At 42.8% G+C, this 7,382-nt stretch overlaps 1 non-coding gene and 1 pseudogene across 1 annotated transcript; one reads left to right on the top strand and one right to left on the bottom strand.

The window, feature by feature from the left end:
- Positions 1–170: 170 nt before the first annotated feature.
- On the bottom strand, positions 171–293 carry LOC115868374. Its single transcript, XR_004045549.1, has one exon. It is a non-coding gene; the product is annotated as a small nucleolar RNA SNORA32 (small nucleolar RNA).
- A 5,672-nt stretch (positions 294–5,965) lies between these two features.
- Positions 5,966–6,138, top strand: LOC115868325 (annotated as a pseudogene).
- The last annotated feature ends 1,244 nt before the right edge of the window (positions 6,139–7,382 follow it).

Genomic DNA, 7,382 nt, shown 5'->3' on the forward strand with positions numbered 1-7,382 from the left:
CTGGACACAGATGACGTATGTACAGATTGTGATGAGTTGTATGAGCCCCTAATAAAATGATTATTAAAAAGAAAAGAAAAATGAGCACGACAAAATTGTACTGAGTATAATGATAAAGCTTATAGAAAATGTGCAGCTTGAATATTCCTATTAGTGCAGATCTCGGTCATCGATGTCCCCAATCTGTTGAATGTTAGCAAGGTAGCAAAACCACAAAAACCTACTGGGAAATGTGTTATGGCCATGTCCCCAGCAAATCAGAAACTGGATTCTAAAAGCCTAGATAGTGACTACCAATTCAAGAAATGTTGACAAATCTTCATAGAGGTGCTACCACTATCAGAATCATGACATAGAATATTTCTGTTATTCCCCAAAGTTCCCACATGATTCTAGCAGTTATTCTTCTCCACAGAACTTCTGATGCCTGGGAATTCCTGATCCTCTTGTAAAGAAATGCAAAAGAACTGGGTGCTTGGTATAGGAGAGGCTTCTGCCAAAGCTGTAGGTCAGACTCCACCCCACCCCCTCCTGTTTACTGCTTATTTTCAGCTGACTTTCAAAAGTCAGCTTGTCAACATACTTCAGGAGACCTGAAAATACCCTTCTTCCTCCCTCTCACACAGCACACTCCCAAGAAGAGCATTCATTCAGGCTGGCCCTGGAAATAGCCATAGACGAAGCTATTAAATGACTCAAACTTTTTTAAAAATCATTTTATTGGGAGCTCATACAACTCTTATCACAATCCATACCTACATCCATTGTGTCAAGCACATCTGTACATTTGTTGCCATCATCATTCTCCAAACATTTGCTTTCTACTTGACCCCTTGGTATCAGCTTATGTCCCCCACCTCCCTCCCCGCTCCCCCTCCTCATGAACCCTTGATAATTTATAAGTTATTATTATTTTGTCATATCTACACTGTCCAATGTTTCCTTCCACCCACTTTTCTGTTGTCCATCCCCCAGGGAGGAGTTATATGTAGATCCTTGTCATCGGTTCCCCTTTCTACCCCAACTTCCCTCCACCCTCCCGGTATCGCCCACTCTCATCACTGGTCCTGAAGGGATCATCTGTCCTGAATTCCAAATGACTCAAACCATGTGATTAGCAAAATAATGTTTAAAGAGTCTTGCTATTGCCTTGTTTCTCTTAAAGTGTGATTTTGAAAATACTCACCCATCAGTCTTACGCACTCGAGAAACCTCACACTACTAGCAGAAGCAAAATTTGACCACAGTTTTTGCAAGATAAAAATGAAAACAGGCAAAACAAATGGACACAGATGGGACACAATAAAACTAGAATCCTTCCATCCCTCTCAAAGTGCTCAATGCAAGAAGGCAGAGCTCAGATTTGAGAGAGGCTCATTCCAAGCAATCTTGAGAATCTGCGGAATAGATGAACTTCAAACAGCCAGAACACTAGGTCTTCTGCCTCTCGGAACTTCTGACATCAAGAAATGTCAAGGAGCAAACTGGAATTTCTGTCAAAAATCCAAGTAAAAGTTTATTGAAAGAAGAAAGCAGTCTAGAGTTGGGCGGACTCTGTAAGGACTCACCAAAGTGAGTCGCAGAGTTTACATATGGAGGCTCCAGGAACTGGCAAGAAGGGCCAGCCTGCCCTCTGCCAGGGTATTTCAAACCTCTGGCTGGTGGGGGTGGGGTGGGGTGGTTGAAGGTATTGGTTGACCCAATTGACTGTATTAAGCCCACCTGGGTGGGGTCATGAGCCTGGGCCTAGCTTGGGCCAGCCAGGTATACCTCCCATCTGCCTTGGGGCCTGAATTTGAGCATGCCCAGTTTGGGGGTCTTATCAAGGTGACCAGACGTCCCACTTTCAGCAGGACAGTCCCGATTTTTAACAATTTGTCCCGCATCCCGCGGTGTTTTAAAAAAGTCTCGATTTTTGGAAAGAACGCATGAAAAGCTAGGGTATACGGTTTTCAGCTGCCATGTGGCTATTTCGCCAGGATATGAGTTTTATCAATGGTGTCCCGCTTTACCAATGTTAAAATCTGGTCGCCCACTCTTAATGGGTGTCTAATGTTCACCTGACTCCTTTCCAACCTCCTCTAGGGGGGCTGTACAGGCATGGGAGGGGCACCCCCCACCCCTTTTGTCCCTGATCTAGCTACCTAACAGTCTGAGTTTGTTCAAAGTTTAGGACTCTGAAACTCAACAAAATTCTTTTTTTTTTTTAATCACTTTATTGGGGGCTCATACAACTCTTGTCACAATCCATACGTACAGAAACTCAACAAAATGCTACTGGAGATTGCCACAGGGTTTCGACAGTGTGTCCTGCTTACCCCAACGTGTGCCTAGTTAAGACATTGTCTCATAGTCTATTGTGTCCCGTGGACAGTCTCTTACTTCTGGAGTTCTGGAACTGTATCTTATGACTGGTCACCATTCAGATTGCCCTGAACTCGGCATTTCTTTATGGGGGGTAGAGCCGGAGATTCCACAAACTCAAAAACGTCTAGGATAAGACATTTCTCAGAACCTCACACTAGTACTACTATGACCACTGTGACTGCTACGACTACTACTGTTAGGCAGCTAGAGACAGGGAGAGGGCGCTGTCCCTCCCATGCCTGCACAGTTCCCCTGGAGGAGGTGGGGGAGGAAATCAGGCAAGCATTAAACACCTGTAACGATCTCTTAACTGAGCATGCTCCAATTCCAGCCCCCTGCCAGCTGGGAGGTACACCTGGGCAGCCCAAACTAGGCCCGGAAGGCTGGCCTGTCTCTTACCCTGCTGCTGGTCAGTGGCTGGTCAGAGGGGGACACTCTCTTCTCACTTACTCTCCCCCCAGCACCCGCTCGGGCCATGCCACCCCACGTCCTCTCTGGCCTCAGGCCCACAGGTGCGGGTCCACTATTCCATGAGGTGCTCGTGGCCCCGTTGTGAACTGCCTCATGGCTATTCCCTGCAATAGAGTGTACGCGTTTGAGACGGTAAACCTGAAGCTTGTTCCGTCCTTCATAAAAACCCACTTGGATTACAAATGGGCTTCGGCGTGAATTCTTTCTGGTGTGAAGAACCGAGGTATTTCCCACTCGCAAAACCTCACAAGACCATTCTCTGAAGATGGGATGCTGTATCTCAGGGAAATGGGGAACTCCCTTCTGAGACTCCTGCTTGCTATCTGGACAAACACTGTGGTTCTGCTACCTCTGGGTACCTTTCTATTTGGTCTTTTCTTGCTGAGGACAAGCTGGGAAACGAGTGGTCATTCTCTGGCTCTTTTGATCGACTTAAATTAAACATTTGCTTGCAGCCAGTTAGAAAAGAAAGGCTCCCCAACTAAAGAGAAGCAAAGGGATACTTTTTTTTATTTTAATGGAGTTTTGAAACTTCTAGAAGATGTGATAAGAATAAAACAGCTTCTCCACAGGGAAAATGTTTCAAAGTTAACTACCTAAAGAAGGAATTGCATTTCCAGATTTGTGTTCCGACTCAAGCTGTCCTATGATCATCTCCTACTTGCTGGCGGCCTCTGGTTTGTATCCTTCTCTACCCCCTGGCTTCTGCTGCTACTAAAGGTGGTTCCACTAATATTTTGTCTGGATGTTCCCTTTCCCCCAAAGGACCTACAGAAAAAACAAAACCTAGTCCTGAACTGCCTTAAAATCACATCCCAGTGCAGACGCTGAGGCTCCTCCCTGTATTACTTTTGGATGTACTTAAAATCACACAAAAGTGCTCCAGAGCTTCCAAAACTGTGGGAGGATTCTTACAAGTTTTTGTTGCAATACCTGATTTGTATCAACTAATTCACATGATACCCTGAGCTGGTGAATTCTAATTGTAACTAGCACAGACTGAATGGAAAAATCCCAATGATTGTTTAGCTGTAGACCTGAGCTGGAAGATTCAAAGGTTATCAGTCAAAGATGGCTAGAAGCTATTCTAAAGGCATTTCCTCCGCAATAGATTAGGAAAAATTATTCACTCTTGCGTACAAAATACCGGTGAGAGTGTGTCTGATTACCAGACTAGATTATTTAAAAGGTTTGCTGAACAGTCTGGGAGTTGCCCAACATCCCCCAGTGCGACAAGAGCTTTTAATGTAGTGTTCGCACCTAGCCTAAATCCTGAACGTTAAGCCCTCGTAAAAAGACATCAGCTAGATCGGAAAGTAGGTCCTGTTGCTGAGCTGGCCAATTTAGCTCGTGAAATTTCTCAGGCTTGGAGTCTAAATAAACCTCTAAGACAAATAAGTTAAAGGTTTCATAAGTACAATCGAAGTCTTCTAACCAGCAGGATGCGTTGAAGGCCTTTTGGAAGTACTAAACCAGCACTTGCAATTATTGCAAGAAACCCAGGCACTGGGGGGTAACATTTGCTATAAATTAAAGAACTAGCTTAAGCTAGAGACTTTTTTATTCTTTTCATATATATTTTTTAAATTTAAAGATCATTTTATTGGGGGCTCTTACAACTCTTAGAACAATCCATACATCAATTGCATCAAGCACATTTGTACATATGTGGCCATCATTATGTTCTCGACACTTACTTTCTATTGAACCCTTGGTATCAGCTCCTCTTTTTCGCTCCCTCCCCATCCCCACCCTTGTGACCCCTTGATAAATTATTATTATTTTTTACACTGACCACTGTCTCCCCCTGCGGTTTATGTTGTTCGTCCCCCTGGAATGGGGTGTGTGTGGTTATGTGTTGATCATTGTAATCGGTTCCCCCTTCCTCCCCTCCACTCCCCACTTTCCTCCTACCCTTCTGGTATTGCTACTCCCATTTCTGTTCCTGGATTCTGTGTGTCATGGGCTCTTATCTCTTAGCTGTACCTGTGCACATGCTGTGGTCTAGCCCGCAGAGAAAGGCGGTACTGGGGTCATGAGAGTGGGGGGGGTGAGGAGACTCAAAGAACCAGAGGAATATTATGTGTTTCATCGGTGCTTTACTGCCCCTGGTTGACTCATCCCTTCCCTGTGACCCCTCTGTGAGGGGATGTCCCAGATGGGCTGGGACAGATGGGCTTTGGGTCTCTGTCCCAACCCCCCTCTTTCTCAACAATATGGTTTTTTGTTTATTTGTTTGTTTGTTTACAGTCTTCTGATGCCTGTTACCTGGTCCCAGGCTGCTGTGCTTCTTCCGTGTGGTCTTGTTGCTAAGCTAAGACTTCTCCGTCAGATATGGCCCGCTGGATGTCCAGAGACGCAACGGGAACTTTTCCTAGGGTGGCATTTCGTACACAGAGAGACATTACCCAGTATAATCCATGGAAAATGTTACCAGTTTCTAATTGACGTGGGTATTACGTTCTTTGCAATTAACCTCACACATTTATTTCAAAAGTTATGAGGGTCACAAACTGAGAACAAACTTTACTTCAAAACCCGTTCAAGGGCCCCCAATAAAAATGATTTTTTAATTTTAAAAAATCTGTTCATATTTCCTTGGCCTTATTGAGGATTTATCTCTTTTTCTGCTTAGCCCTGATACTCTTGTTAATTTGTTGAACAGAAACCTTTTGTATAAATGGGCCACTAATATACAGTTTTCAAAAATGAGAAGTGTTATTAAGCATACCAGATGTCCCCCTAAAGAACTCTAATGAGAGACCTAAAACAAACCTAATTCAAGAGGTGTTTTTAAGCATTCGTCTTATAAAAGGACAATTTAATTCGCTTCCCCCTGAACTTTTTAAAATCATTTTATTGGGGGCTCGTACAACTCTTATCACAATCCATACATATATCCATTGTACATTTGTACATTTGTTGCCATCATCCCCCTGAACTTTTTATGAGTCCTTGAAACTGTGTGGACCATCACACCTATTGAGTATGTCAAGTTTTATCAGCATAACTCATTGAAGTTCAGTCAGATACTTCTAAGCCTTTACCAGGGTTTCTCAAGACCCCCTTAAACAAGAAGCTAGAGAGGTATTGCACCTATTATTCAGGACTTTCTTTTTAAGGATTCAGCTTTGTGCAGTGGCAATATTGTAGCCAGTGAGGTTTATCCCCGGCGCGATTATTGCGGATTGAAACTACTGAAGGATTCCTTGTTCCTGTGCCTTGTAACACCCCTGTACTCATTAGAAATCTTACAATCGAACCCGGAGATTTGTACGTGAATGAAGAGCTATTAATTGTAGATTTCCAGTAGTCCCAAATTCTCATTTTATTGGTTACTAGTGTTCCCTGGGATACTCCCATTTTACTATAACCGATGTGTGTCTTGCCTTTTAAGTACTCTTTTCCATTGTGAAAGTCACATTCTTTTACCTTGATCTGGGTGAAAAATCTACACTTTATCTGGACTGTAATGTGTCAGTGTTTTTAACTGAATCTCCCAGGTATTTATCTCAATTTCTCCATGCTGACTTACAGCCCACGCTTGCTACTTAAAAAAATGCATCTAAATTTCTGCAATATGTCAGTGACGTGCTCATATGCTCAAACTCCCAACAAGCCTGCACTGAAGACAGCATACTCTTTATTAAGACAGCTAGCCATTGCGGATATGTTTCTTGACAAAAACTACAATTAGGCCAGACTTCTGTCAAGTATTTAGGTCATTTGATTTCTGCAGAAGACATTTCTATTGACCCTAAGTGGAAAGAAGTTATTTTTTTTCTGTCCCCTTGGGTCTCTGAGGCATTTTGATTACTGCAGAATTTGGATTCATATTTTTTCCTTCTTAGGCCAACCATTACATAAATATTTGAAACTTCCACACCAGATACATTCCAAATTGCACCGGATGATCAGAAAGCCACAATTGGACTAAAAGAAGGTTTAACTACACATCTTGGATTAAGCTTTCCTAATTATCACCTAAAGTTCCCTATTTTAACATAATGCCTTTGGAAATGCTTGAAGTGTTTTAACCCAGAAGCCGGAGAACATCAGGGATCAGTTCGTTCGTACAGACTACGTGTTGGCCCTGGAGCTAAGAAGTTTCCTCCTTTGTCAGGGCTATTGCCACTACAGTCAAGCCAGTGAAACACTTTAGATATAGTTAGGGAAATTAAAAAGTATATTTGTGTTCCCCAGGCAAGCATCTGATATCCTTAACTGATGTGACCCCAACGTCTCTCCACCAGTAGACTCACTTCCTATCAAGTACCCAGTATTAGACTTCATTGTGTCACTTATTTAAAACCTACAACTTTCCTTTCAGAAAATGACAATAAAGATGACACAACACATGATCGGCTAAATGTAAATGAACCACTTTAATTCAGATTTTTTCAACAGTTTTATTGACATATGATTCACACATCATACACTTCAATCACACCAAGAAGCATTGTACAATCACCACCGCATTCAGTGTTAGAACATCTGAAAAGATTTTTAAGAGCAACTCCTATGGCAAACCCTCATCTGATTAT

This window comes from Echinops telfairi, unplaced genomic scaffold (genome assembly GCF_000313985.2).
Source record: "Echinops telfairi isolate 266 unplaced genomic scaffold, ASM31398v2 ScPeMD7_9;HRSCAF=40, whole genome shotgun sequence".
Taxonomy (NCBI): Eukaryota; Metazoa; Chordata; class Mammalia; order Afrosoricida; family Tenrecidae; genus Echinops; species Echinops telfairi.